The sequence below is a fragment of the Odontesthes bonariensis genome, chromosome 21, assembly GCF_027942865.1.
Source record: "Odontesthes bonariensis isolate fOdoBon6 chromosome 21, fOdoBon6.hap1, whole genome shotgun sequence".
NCBI classification, from domain to species: domain Eukaryota; kingdom Metazoa; phylum Chordata; class Actinopteri; order Atheriniformes; family Atherinopsidae; genus Odontesthes; species Odontesthes bonariensis.
The window spans coordinates 18,661,049-18,675,894 of NC_134526.1; the positions used below are offsets into that span (position 1 = coordinate 18,661,049).

General features: G+C 40.1%; 1 protein-coding gene across 1 annotated transcript in view; it reads right to left on the minus strand.

Annotated features, from left to right (window-relative positions):
- The window catches only part of elfn2b (extracellular leucine-rich repeat and fibronectin type III domain containing 2b), a 71,058-nt gene extending 68,550 nt beyond the window's left edge, over window positions 1-2,508 (minus strand). Inside the window, exon 1 of the mRNA XM_075454359.1 lies at window positions 2,399-2,508. The gene's annotated coding sequence lies outside the window, so the exon portion shown is untranslated. The remainder of the gene's footprint in view (window positions 1-2,398) is intronic.
- Between the last annotated feature and the right edge of the window lie 12,338 nt (window positions 2,509-14,846).

Here is a 14,846-nt window from a genome sequence, read left to right on the forward strand (position 1 = left end):
TGTTCATTGGGAGACCACTGTTGTATTTTTACATAATACAAAGTCAGTGAGATACAGCAGCAACTAATTAAAGGACGCTAAGCCATCAGTAACCTTCCCAACAATCTGTTTTCTTATTCCATCTGTAATCAAAAACAACAATTTTCTTAGCCATTGCCCTTTTCAGTTACTTTTTTTCTTTCATCATTTTGCCATTTGTGCTGTCACAAAATCTCAGCTGAAAGGCACTTAACATGGTAGTAAAATCCAATCCGGAAACCAGAACTATAATTCTTTAGGAGCCAAGTGTGTGGTGAATTAATTAGGTCAATCGACCTGAAAGCGTCTTGGTCTCTGAGCACTGGGGTCAAGCAAATATAATAGCACTATTGGTTTTTGCCATTAACTTCTCTTTGGTTGCAGAAGCTACTAACCATCTGGGTCTACTCCAATCCGCCATCGGTCGTGCTGTTATCATTTTACTCTTTTTTTGCACATTAAACTCCACCACATCAGCTCACACTGTTTTCTCACAAACCCAAGTAAGTAGGAAGAAAATTGCACTTCAGGTTTCTGCCGACATAACATTCATCACCTCTCAAGCTCAACCTAAAAGGCGATGCTATGGATTCTTGGAATTATGGCTCATGCAGCTCAACGGTATTTTGATGAAGTGAAGATTGCACAGCAACCAGGTACCGGCTTTGGTTGGAAGCTGGTTGTTATTTAGATCTGCCAGGCCTGCCCTCTGTACTGATTACCTCTTTCTTGTTTCACCGGTATAGCACTGATATGTGATTACAATCGATTAGAGATGCTCATCATTCCTCCTGGGGCAACACCAGGAGTCATGGCATAAATTAAAAATTGGGTGGGTGAAGAATGAATCGTGTCAAAGGCAAATGAGTGTCATAAAAGAAGGAAATGATGTAGAACATATAGTTTGACAGGTAACCGGTCTTGCGCATTTCTCTTTAATTTAAGTTGGATCGATTGGGCCAATGGCACAGGTGAGAATGGGAGAGGTTCTCCTCATTGACTGGAGCAAAAGCTCATTTACAATAAGAGGGAATCCACTTAACAAACTGATGCCTATTTTTAGGACTATTGGTCATACAAACTAAATATCTGCAGTATGACCAAACAAACCTGACACACAAACCCACCAGAAACACCCAAACTAAGCTCTCTTGTTTTAAACTGTTGCATCTTTAGTAAGAATTCCCTTAATTTAGGATTCTGCATCACCCAATTCCTCAAATGTGCTGCGTTTTTACATCATGTACTTACATTCTGCATACAGATCAGGTTCAAGCACACAGTCAGCATGTCTTAACCATCTGGTCTACGCGACATGTGGAGCTCACGACCCACGACAACCCATTTTGATCAGCACAATTCGCTGCCCATGGTGCTGAAGCACTGCACTCTGTCCGCTGTCGTCTGCGTTCTCAGAGACAAATGTGACTTGAAAGACGCGCAAAGCTTTTCACCGTCTATAGGTACCGATGCAGCCAACGACAGATCGTTTTAAAATGTTGTTCAATGCTGCTACGCGTTATCGTGCCTGGGAGTCCAGAATGTGTGGGCGTCGGAATTTGTGTGGTCCATCGGTCAGCAGTCGGACACTGTTGCTGCTACTGGCATGAGACCTCCCTCTCTTTCCTCTCTCATCCTACATACTCGCACACACACACACGCACGCACACACAATCACAGACAAGCATTTGCTCAATCTCTCACGCATGCAGAAAAACTAAAGGAAGCCTACACCAAAGCCCTCTATGCAGGGAAAGTCTGGCGCTTTTCGTGTGCCAGAGTAGTCAGCATTGATGGAAAGCAGGGGCATTTAACCTAAAAAAAAAAAAAACAAGCCAGAACACACACGCGCGCGCATGCATCACCAGTTTTTATCCCCCGCGTGATTCCTCCCTCGACACTAAATCCTCTCTCTCACATCTGTCCATGGCGCGTAGCCTACTCTGCCCCACCGTCCATATCTCGGCAGAATCCAGCGTAAATACCAGCCTGCATTCATGTGACACTTTAAATCTATGACCACCAATTTAATCACTTCTTGTGAGCGTTCAAAAGCAAACCTGCTGGAATACGTGCGTTGTAGAATCAAATCCAATACACTACTTTACCACCACAAGTAAGCGGGGGGGAAAAAGAAGAAGATAAAAAAAATGACAGGCAGCATAAAACACTAATAGAGAGAGCGGCTTTCGCGTCCTGGTAAAATCAGCCCTGTGAGGCTCTGTTGCACCAAGCGCGTTGGTCTCGGTGTAGGGGCAGGTGCGTTCTCGCCTTGCCGCCGCTCAGAACCACTGCATGTGATTTATCACAGCGACAGTGCAAACCGAAACTACCGACAAAATTATTTTTGAGGTATCTAAAAACATTTGTTGCACATTACCTTCACTTATTTCTCTTCCAAGCGATGCGTCCGAGGGAGATTTTTTTTCTTTTTTTTTTCCCATCCAACGTCGCAGGCTAAGCACCACGGCGCGAGAGGATGACTGAGAGAGAGAGACAGCGAGAGAGAGCGAGAGAGAGAGAGAGAGAGAGAGAGGAAGCCACAGAAAGAAAGACAGATAGATGGTGGGGGAGGAGGGGGGTGAGGAGGCTTAGACCTCTGCGTAGAGGAATATAGTTTAACTGCAGTAAGCAACCGCCTCTAACCGTCCTTTCATTTTCTTCTTCCTTCTTTGCCAATGTATACCTGCAGATACACTTGGGTCCTTTGTTAACAGGTGTGGTGATATAAAGAGGAAATAGCGTTGATAATATACTAAATAAAACATAAAGAAGAAATATGCCTGGCATACGTTATATGGGAGGTTGGCAGAGATAGGCATCATGCACATCAGTGATTCCCTCAACTTTATTCAGATCAGACACTTCACAAACTTGCAAGGCACAGTTTCAATCAGTTGGATTAGCCTTTGTAAATCGTGACTGGACCTTACCACAAGGGCCAGGAAGATGCAGAGTAAGAGGCAAGGAAGATGGGGGGGGGGGATCAGAACATTTTTATGAAAACTTTGTGACAGATGTTAATTATTCAACATTTTAACATGCATGCAAAGAGCAACCACCTGCATGAGGACGCTGCATTGAATTGTTAAATTGTTTCTCTTCACAACAGGGGACAATAAAAAATGTATCCATGGCAGAATAGCTATATGGATACTTGAAATGGCTCTGCTTGCACTGTTGCATCGACAATACTACCCAAATAAAGTAGCCTATTGTAAATGGCATTCCAGTGACCAGTAATAGAGTAGGATACACATGGTTAACATTTGCAATTCCCCTCCTCTGTATCAAATTCAGTAAAAACAAACCAAAACGTCATTAGTTTTATGTCAAAATAAGATTAAACCATGCTTATATCTATTTTGAGACAATTTCTATAACCCTATGATCTTTATCGCTACACTGATCAGTTGTCACGTTTCTTGTTCCCTCTTTATTTTGTAATAGGCAGCATTTATGCAATGTTATGACATTTTTCAATAGGCAATGTGGAAAAGAGAAAGCACTTTAGAAAATAGTGGTCCCTAATCGAGTGTACTGCTTGACAGTCCACAGAGCAACAGACAAATATTTTCATGGATATTAAAAGTGGAAAACATGAATTTTTAATTTTTGTAATGCAAACTGTATATGTTGTCATTTTCCAAGGCGAAAGTAGGCATGTAACAATTTTGGAGCTTTGAAATGATGCTTATTCCAATTAAACATTGTGTTATCACAGAAGTTTATGGGTACAGAGGACAAAGTGTGCAGAAGAGCAGACAGGTTCTGAACTTGAAATGGCACATTGTGACTGTGGAGGTTTCCTCAAATCCATTGCTTCTCTGAACTGCTCAAGCCAGTGACTTGAAATATCCAAATCAGTAAAATCAGACTTTCTCCTGATTTTATCTTGCCCCTGGATAACGTCATGATACACCCATAGGAGAATAAATGGTAAATGAACTGGAATTGGATAGCGCTTCTCTAGTCTTTCCACTCAAAGCGCTTAAACACGATATGCCACATTCACCCACACACTCATACAGCATGTCTTAGTCAGTGCTGTATTCTACACCTATGGATGCATCGTTAGGCAACGATCTTCAGTATCTTGCCCAAGGACGCTTTGACGAGCCAGTGGTCGAACCACCATCTTTCCAATTAGTAGGCCACTGCTCTGCCCCCTGAGCTACAGCCCCGAATGTAGCCCCCGAATAGAGACGAATGGAGCTTTAGTGTGCTAAAGATGGTTCTTGCTTCCTTCTCCTTTCTCCCGGCCTGTATAAAGCTTTCAGTTATCAGGTTTGTTTATATTGCTGTTATGTCCAAACACACTGATATCAGTTTAAAAAATGATCATCATTAAAGATACATTTCTAAGAGCTTCCTTTTTGCATCATGTGCTGCCTCCTGTGTGCAGGAGTGTGTCCTGTAGTGAGCACCAGTATCACATGAATAATATCCCGCTGTTTGGGACATTTGTGAAAAACAAATATGCGGACAGTACCATACCGAAAACTGTTCAAAGGTAGAAATGATGCGTGGGTCCACAGAATGTGAATAGTGCAAGCACAGCGAGAGCAAAAAGGCTCTTTGTGTGATGGTAAAACCTGTGAGAGTGTTTGTGTGTGCATGTTGTCCAGAGAGAGAAGCTGGGAGGAAAGCTGGAAGAAATAATAAAATCTTTTTAGAATGGGACGGTGCGGGTTGGCGAGAGTGTAGGAACACAAACAAAGACACACACTTTCACAGCAGGCCCATAACAGATGAGGATGGACCCGGAAAAGCTGGGGTCAAACTAACCAGAACAGCACAGTGTAAGCATGTCGAGTACGCAGTGTACACGCAGCTGAAACATGTTCTTAAGCCAAAGAAACGAAGCCAAAGCCAACGAGTCTGCAGATAAAAAGATGCCTTTGTCACCCAATATTACGGATAGTTTGAGAAGTGTTTTTTTTTTTTTTTTTTAAAGGAAAAGATTGATATTGTACTTGTGGATGCAGTGCCACACTGTGTTCATAAATGAAGCTTTTCAGAAGTGTTCCAGAGCCCTCGGAGTGAGTTCCAAAATAAAACCAGTGTGTCTTTAATGGACTGAGGGCCTGAAGATCAGTGACTTCCTTTCGTCATTCTCTTCTCTGTGCAAAAGTTTCACCCACTTTTTTTCTGTTTTTTTGTTGTTAATTTGTGTCTGGCATGAAATTTAAAATGATACCTCATATTTTTGGAAACAACATAAACTTAAAAATAAAATCCTTAGTCAGATCAACTTATATGGATCGCTCTCCTTTAAATCTATTGACTTAGGTGAGGATACCGCATGGTAATGTCAACTTTTTTTCATGTTTGACACTTTCCAAACGTGTCGGCTGGGATGTGTATTTCTCAGCACTCTGTGAATTGAGCCGTGGGAAAATCCAGCCATGACACCTTAGAAGACCCCGACGATGTTTTGCATGTGTGGACATCTCCGCTCATTTCACATGAAGGACTGTGTTGAAGGTGTGATCGTACTCAATTAACACTCTTCCCCTCCTCATTACTCACTTCTTTTCTTTGTCTCTTTGACTTTCTCGCTCATAAAAGCAAACCCACACAGACACATGCAAACACACGTGTATAATTCGGCTCATTAACTTTCTCTCTCTCTCAATCTCTGTTTTTTTTCTCTGTCACAGGAGGACTGTTAGCTCTGGAGACTGCTGTTGTCTGGAGAGACTCATTCATTTTTTCTCTATATCAGTGCTAGTGCTGTTAAGAAGTAACTCAATGGCTTGTCTTGGCGTGATGATTGACAAATCACTTGTCTGTTGCTGGAATAATGTGTAGTTCTTTGTGGTGAGAAAGCTATCGCATGCGCTTCCACACACAGCAGACATTATTTTACACTAGAAACAAGAAACAAAGCTATGTCAGTGTACCAGTTAAGGTTAAAGACTTTTTTTTTAATCTTTATCCAAAAAGTCACAGTAGTATTTTGTGTGGAACTCTCACTGCCATTTTATTACCACTCCTTTGAAGGAAGTGACTGGGAAAGTCCTGTTGGACTCTGCGTTAGCTTAATTCTGGTCCTCTAAATATCCCAAGAACGCATGTAGCTTAAAGAAATAAGTAGATCATTGGAAGGAATGACAAGAACAGAAGGCAGAAACTGGAGCGAGTGTGGGGCAAAAAAGAGGAGAAGAGTCCGCCATTGATTCTATCAAAGACCTTTTCCTTCCATCTTTACCTTTACAGATCGGATCCAATTAAAAGCCTTGAGTCAACTAAGGCTGGGCTGTGACAGTGGGCTTCTGATGGACTATTTTTTTTCCAATAGACCAGGGCTATATGATCTCAGAGTCTCATTATTCTGCTTAATGATTAAATGAAATATGAATCATGACTTATATTAACACGCTTTTGTGTAATTTGTAATGTCTATGGTCCAATCTATTTCTCACTGTTCCCCTTTTAGATGCTGATCTAACTTTGAAACCTTAATTCTCATATTTAAAGCCTTAATTGGCCTTGTTCCTGAATGCCCTTTAAACTTACTTGCCTGGTATGTGCCCTTTTGACTATTGAGATCCACAGAAAAATGATCCCAAGGCAAGATTTTGCACTTAACCACGTAACAGTTTGGTGAAAGTCGGCGTCCTTCAGAAGATATTTAGATTATTCGAGATCAGCGTATATCCATATAACAGGAGAGAACAGGGCATAGACAATACAGCCTCTAAATAAGGCATTATCTATCTAGTGAAATATCTAAAGTATTCCACCAATACTTTAAGACGAGTGAATGAATGAACGCGTACTATTGCACTATTAGCTCACAGCTGCTGTGTTGTTGTTATCTGGGGCTATCGGGGGGCTTATAGGAAGCTTTCTACACACGCATCTAGTGGGATGACTTCATCGACGCGCGCCGCTGCAGCTCGGCTTATTTACTCCGTGCTCTGTGACAGTCGGCTAACTTCACACGGAGTTTGCTACTGCTAGTTTTGTGCAGACCCTGTGAACTTGATCAAAGTTTTCACGTTGTTTTTCAAGAGATAAAAAGGGAGGGTTAAGTAAGCTGGTGTTGAATGGACTAAAAATGAAAAGTGTGCTATCAGCCAATATTTCAGTGAAAAAGCATGTTTGATGAGCCCTTTCTTGACATCAAGCGACAGCTCAGACAAGTGTTTGTAGTCTGCCAAAGCTAGCTGACAATACATTTTCAAAAACTATGACATGATACAACGGGAAGGTACAAATTAATTCTGACATTTTAATACAGATCGTGGACAAGTCAGGTTTTCTCATCAAACCTGTAATTCAGCCTTAATTGCTGCCTTTTCAGTTGACCTTGAACATGTTCGGGTTAAGTCAATAGCATTCTGTTCAAATGGTATTAGCAAATGCAATCTGTTGGGCTATTAAGATATAGGCTACTGTTTGCCTTCAAAAAATGGCTTGTTGTCCCTCCAGATTTTCATTATCCAACATCTTTTCAGCTTCAGAGCAATCTGAAAGAGAAGACTAGAATAGCGCAACATTATTCTTTTGATGACAACATCTGGGTTTCACGCCATTCTGAGAATAGAGGCCAAGCAAAGGCATGATAAAGACGAGGAGAGTGAGACAGACAGAACTAAGGACAAACCTAGACTGGACTGAGTAAAGACTGCAAAACAGGCAGAAAAGAAGAAATGGAAAGCTGGAACAAAAGAGTCTTTTTTTATTTTTTGCAAGACAGCAAAGTTTCCTCTCAGACGGGGAGAACAACTGCTGCTGAGCACAGAATAGTGAATTATTACTTGCATTTTCTACTGACCAGACTCGTTTCATAATACTCCGTCAGCACTGCCATGGCGTTTAAAGAATGGTGGACAAAGAGCCAAAACGTCTGCCACAACTTAAAGGACAAGCCAAGAGGAAGTTTCATGTCGAGGAGGAGGAGGGGCAGTAGTGTGCAGCAGCACTGAACAGACTCATTAGCAATGATTTGCTTTGTTGCTTTGTTATTCATCGCTGTATAGTTACTGAAAAAAAAATACGATGGTAAAACTGCTGCTATTAATATGCTTCAGCTCATTCAGCCCAACTAAATATCAGTGACGTCAAACGTTCTCAAAGTTTAATGTTGTCACATCGGCTTTCTTAGCTCCATCCCTGGTCCTCTCACCTTTCCAGCACCCCTGACCTTTGGCTTACGTCTACAGGATCTGACAAACTCTGACACACACTACATTTTCTTTTCAGATAGCAGGATTGTTTACCAGACGCGGCATCTCAGCTAACTGGCGTCACGACTTAAGCACCGCAAGTGTGTTTCCATGGTAACCATGTATAGTATTGAGAAAAAAAAGAGCAAAGAGAATGAGAGGGGGAGAAACACTGAAGCTGAGAACTGTAATATCTCGTGATTTTTCACCTCGTTTCGCTTATTATTTCATCCACAGGTAGCAGCAGCTTAAATATCACATCAGAGCAATGGAAGGAGGGTTAGATGGAGCTTTTGTTATAGTCATTAAAGTATATCTTGACAATATTCATACTCGCACAACTCTGTTCTCAATCCATTCAGTCTTTTTACAGGTCTAACTCTGAAAAGATGCCCTGATTAATGACGTATATTCAAGAGAAATACAAAACTGGAAACTCTTCCACTGCCTTATTTAAGAATGTACAGTCCCTGACAAAAGTCTTGTCACTTATCCATTTTGTAGAAACAACAGCTTATAACCTGACTTTTAATTAATCCATTGGTTTTAGAAATGGCTCATATGAAAGCTAAAACCCTCCCAAATAATGTTTAATATACTAAAATAAATTTACTTCACTGAAGAAAGATTGATCATTTAATGAACACAGAAAGGTCAGATTTTGACAAGACAAAAGTTTTGTCGCCTACAGATAGTAATGTGAAAATTGAACAAATAATTTACTTCAAATACAAAAATATGTTGCATAACATCAGTGAATTAAGTAGTGGTGCTGTGAGATCCATATTCAATATCTTGTATGACTTCCATGAGCTTGAAGGACTGCGTCCATGCGGTTCGACAAGGATTCATACAATTTATTGATGAAGTCATCAGGAATAGCAAAGAATGCAGTCTTACATGCCTCCCAGAGTTCATCAAGATTCTTTGGTTTGGTCTTCCATGCTTCTTCTTTCATTCTACCCCAGACATGCTCAATAATGTTCATGTCTGGTGACTGGGCTGGCCAGTCTTGGAGCACCTTGATCTTCTTCGCCTTGAGTAACCTTGATGTAGAGATGGAAGTATGCGATGGAGCACCATCCTGCTGCAAAATTTGACCCCTTTTCTGGTTGGGAATGTAAGAGGCAGCTAGTACTTCTTGATATTTTAGGCTATTGATGTTGCCTTCCACCCTGCAAATCTCTCGCACACCCAGACCATGATTTTTCCGCCACCAAACTTAACTGTTTTCTGGGTGAATCTTGGATCCATGCGGGCACCAGTAGGTCTCCTGCAATATTTGCGGCGGCTGTGATGTAATTCAACCGAAGATTCATCTGAGAAATCCACCTTCTGCCACTTTTCCAGCGTCCATCCTTTTAGCAGGCTGTGGGCCTTGGCAAAGGCCACACGTTTTTTTAATTGCCTTTTGTTTAGTGCTGGTTTCTGGACACTGACTCGACCATGGAGGCCATTTCGAGACAGAATTCTACAAACTGTTCTGGTTGACACAGGGACTTGAGGTGACCAGGCCTGGTGGAGCTCTGCTGCAGTGGAAAAGGGGCTGGCCTTGGATTTTCGAACCAACAAACGGTCCTCCCGAGCAGTTGTCTTGCGGGGTCTGCCGGAGCTGGACTTGTCAAAAACATCTCCAGTCTTTTCAAATCTTTTTCTTATTCTTTGTACTTGACGCTGAGACACATTGAAGGTGTCAGCCACCTCAGCAGTGGATCTGGTCTTCAGCCTCTTGATAATCAACGCTTTGGTCTCAGGGTGAATCTTAGGCATGTTGTCAGAGGTCAAGTTGCAGTTGATGTGAAGGTCTGGTGTGCTGGGGTTCTTTTTATACACACCCACTAATTGATTGATCAATTATTGATCACAGGTGTGGCTGTAATCTAGGATTGGGGACATCATATGACAAGGTGACAAGACTTTTGTCTTTGCAAAAACTGACTCAGTGGACTTTACCAAGCTGTAAACGTTAGAATGCTTTTCAGCAGTTTCATTTGGCTCCAAAACATTATTTCAAAAGCTGTTGGGATTGAAATTAGACATTTTTTGTAAAAAAAATTGATTAGACATATATTTGAGGGGCACTTAAGGTCAACTTGTACCTAAGCGACAAGACTTTTGTCAGAGACTGTATAAGCAGTGAAGGGAATTTACAAGACTTATTTACCCCCCCAAATAGAGCCGACAACTTCATAAAATATTTGAATCTTTCATATGTAATGTCATTCGCAGTGATACTGAATTTGGATTCACTAAGGCCGTTTCCTCTGTGGCAACATTCACAGAGACATAAGATGTTGTTCTGCATGTTTGTGGAGAAAAGAAAAATGGACTCAGTGTTTATGACACAAAAAATGTATATGAAGAGGGATGAGAGTTTTTCAAGTGTGAATGTTGGCTGTGTCATCAGCATCCTCGTGCTTGGACAAAGTAAGAGGGCAGCCAGACCATGGGAAATGCAACTGGGATGCAATCAGCACTCAGGCAGACAGAACATGGAGTTCCAGCCGATCCTGACAGATGCTGCGCATCATTAAAAGGGAATCAAAAAGAGGAATCGTGTTCCATCACGAATCCACACATTTGAATGTACATTTCAGAATAATAAAAGACCATAAATGTCTGCTTGTTTAAATTTGGCTCATTATCCCACACAAGTTAACATGCACACCCAACCTCACAGAGAAAATCTATTCAGTCATTTTACCTCACAAATGCTTGTGCACAAAGCAATTGATTGAACTTTTATTTGTTTGCCGACTTGCTCCTAAAAGGACTGTTAGCATGTTTATGGGAGAAGTGCAAGGTAATGGCATATGATAGCTCAACCCCTGTTTTTTCTGGTTTTGGTAACAAAGCTTCTTAAAACCAGCCAAGTTTCAATATGCACGCAGCCACGAAGGGCTGTTCAGGTTTTACACCAGAGGGAACCGTTTGAGGAACATTAGAGCCCAAAGCAGAGTTCAGGAATGATAGATGGCCTTTTGGCAACATCTAGTGGCAGCCATTGAAAACACAAGTGTGTCTCATGCTCAGGAATTTGTCTTACAAATTTCAGTTCAGCCCTGTGATATTGTTGATCTACTCCTCGTGAAGCATCAATTAAGCTTATTCCACTCTTATCTTTTTCATCGAAGAATATCAACAAATACTGAGGCAACAGATGAATGATTGCTTAAAGATACTTATAAACACCACCCTGAAAGACAAGTTATTTTTGTCAACTGAATATTGAGCATAAAGAGTGTGTGTTGTGCTGCAATAAATGTCAGTTTTAAAGTTACAGTGAGTACGGTGAGTGTATTTCAGGAGCTTCAAAGTTGGAGCCCAATGAGGGTGTTATAGGAGGAGTTAACTTAAGAGGGATTCCAGCCTCTTCTTAGATCTACAACTCCAATCACTCCCCTGTAGGGTCAATGTTGCCCTATCATTTTCCACAGTGGAGATATGTACACACGTAGCCGGGTATTTTTAAAACCGAATGTTTCCCCCTCCGTTTATAAAATAATCTGTATCCACATTACCTCGTTTTCGAAAAAAAACTCCTTCCACACATAACCGAACATCTGCGTTTTCACCTGTCTTGACAACCCAAATGCTGTTTTGCGCAATCTGCCCTCGTCCGCTAAATAATAAAGTGTGCACGCAACTTTTTTGAGCACACTGACAGGTGATCGCATGACAGTGGACTGCCCCTCGATATGAGGACGTAATAATTCCGACAGCGAGAGGACTGAGGACCGGGACATGCGAAATTGTCACGCCATTCCTCTGGGAGTACGACTTGGGCGTGTAAAATCAAGGCAGTAAACAGCGCCTGCACAATGATAACCACCACAGTTCTCAAGGCATCCATGCTTCTTCAGTAAACAAAGGTCGCACTTTAGACTTTAAAGCAGATTTGTTGTTGTTTTGGCGCATATTGTGACGTTCGAAAACGCAAAACTCCGGTTATCTCTGTCTACACGCAGCTGCATAAACGGAGTTTTCAAAAATCTTCACTTTGCCCGTAGTTTTTAAAAACATTCGTTTACGATGCGTTTTTATGCGTTTTCATGTGGATGACAGGTCCAAACGTAGAAAAATATATTCGTTTTAGCAGATACCCGGCTACGTGTGGATGGGGCGCGTGCCGGATTTTTAACCGTTTGCGATTTTCCACGATTGTGGCTCTCCTTTGGCAGCTGACAAACAGATGGTGCCAAGAAGGTTGTAATTCTTAAAACAGATGCAACAGGAGCAGATTTTTTTTTTTTTATCTCTGTGGGAACTAGCACTGCTGTCCTTTGCATTACTGCAATGGATTTGTTTTGCTTTTGATATTTAGAAGAAAGAGAAATGGAAAAAAGGTATAATTTTCCCCAATCAGAACAGCCAGGTCTACCTATGACAGTGAGCAGAAATGATCAGATGTCTTAAAAAAATGTATTTTCTATTGTATGTATTTTCTAACAATCTATTTTACAGAAAATGTTGATACTAAACTCTTTTGTCAAGCCTCTTTTCAATTTTGGCTAAACTTAAAATTAATTCTGGACACAACAAAACTATTGGTAATTCATTTTAAACCTCTGTTGTGAAAGATATAAGCAGAGAAATGCATCATTCACTCTGTAATTTAATTTTCTTATGCAACAGGCAAACAGCAGCACATTAAAAAAAAAATATATTAAAAACTCACTATTTGAGCAGTACAGCATGATGAATATTGTTTAATGTGCTGTGCTTTTTTTTTAACAAATACACTTAAAATAAAATATTTATAACAAATGTACTATATGCTTAAAATGTCAGACTCAACAATAATCTCACAGCAGATCCTGTCCCAGGAAGAACAGCATAATCATTGTGTATACCTGGTGTCTTTGGACTGAGAGACATCACTTTTCATGTTGGCCAAGGTGGGTCGCAGGCTCCATGGTGTAGCACTGAACAAGATCCAATTGATCTTAATGATGATAGAAACAGAGGCTGACCTCAGATTATAAAGGATTTACGGTGAAGAAAAAAACAATATGAATATCCACAACACAAATCTGCAATATCATTTGAACACGTGATTTCTGAAATATGACTGAAAAGGATCCTGATACAAACTTTACCAAAAGTGGGAGCATAAGTCAAGTGTGGCTTCATAAATGACCCAGTCAATATTCTTTTAGTGAAAAAGTTTTTTTTTGGTTTTTTTTTTACAAATGATGAAAAGGTGTTTTTCACAGTTTAATTAAGACAATTAAACATGTACATTAGCCAATGTTTTGGTGGGACTAGCTATAAGAAAACTACATAACTGTGACTATAACATCAATAAATACAGTTTCTTATTTTACATTCCAATTTCAATGCCCTGAATGTCTACATATTTCTATATTAATGGCATATTATATTAGATATTAGATGTGTTGAAAAAACTATTTGGTCTACATGTGAAATATGTCTGTTATGAAACTTAAACCTGAGCAAATTATAGAAAAGATCAAAGAAAATGTAAAAAAAAAAAAAAAAAAAAAATCAAGCTTTGGGACATATTGATGAATTTAGATGGCTAAAAAGAGAGCAAAAAGGAGCATATTCCAGACCTCATATTATCCATTCCTCATCTGGGGATACATTTTTAAAATCCTGGCTGGTGATCATTGGGTAATGTAACATGGGTTGCAACTAATATATCACAGAGAGAGTAGTATATATCCAGGAGAATATATTTAGCGTGGATTGAGGCAGGGCTGCACAGTGGTGTGGTGGTTAGCACGGTCACCTCACAGCAAGATGGTTCATTTGAGTTTTATCAGGGTACTAAATCCAAAAACATCTAAGTTGGGTTAATTGGAGATTCTAAAATTGAGTGAGTGTGCATAGTTTTTTGTCTTGTTTTTTTCTCTGTGTTGGCACTGTGATGGACTGGCCATCCATTGAGCGTGTACTCCACCTCTCATCCAATGGTAGCTCGGACAGACTCCCTGGCCCACAGTTGTATGATAGTTTTTTTTTGTTTGTCTGCTTGCTTGGTAATTTAACAAATAACTATTAAGCATCCTGGCATGTTTTGATCTCATATGCATTGACACATTTCCATTCACTCACATTTTCTTACAATCTTTTCCTGCCATTCCACAATGCTTTCAAACCGGAATCGGCCCATTGAAGATGACTAAGATGATGGATTGTTAAAGTCCTGAAAACTTCAGCATTTTTTCACTGTTTTACTTTTGACATACTTTTATAAAAGTCCATTTCTTAGTCCTTTTAATAAATCAAACATGATTTTTATTCATGTTAAGATTTTTATGTTCAGTTTTGAAACTTATACACCAAGTTAAAAATGTATTCAAAAAGTTTATTTCCAAGTGCCGTTAAGGCAGCACTATTATCTCTTTGAAATGGATACAAAAGCACAATTAAGCCTTTGAAAATGCAGTGTGGAGATTTGTACTCAGTATGTTTCACAGATAAGCATAAGTCTTCCTCTGGGAAAAAAAATCAGTTGAAATACATTTTAAAAAAAGCAAAGAAAAACATCCTGACAAGTAATCTGACAAACTATCTTTGAATTACTCACACTGCATGTATATGAATAAGATTAAATAACTTACCAAAGAGAAGAAACAAAGCACAGTATTTCATTGTAAGAGACTTTAAGTTGAGGCCGATGAT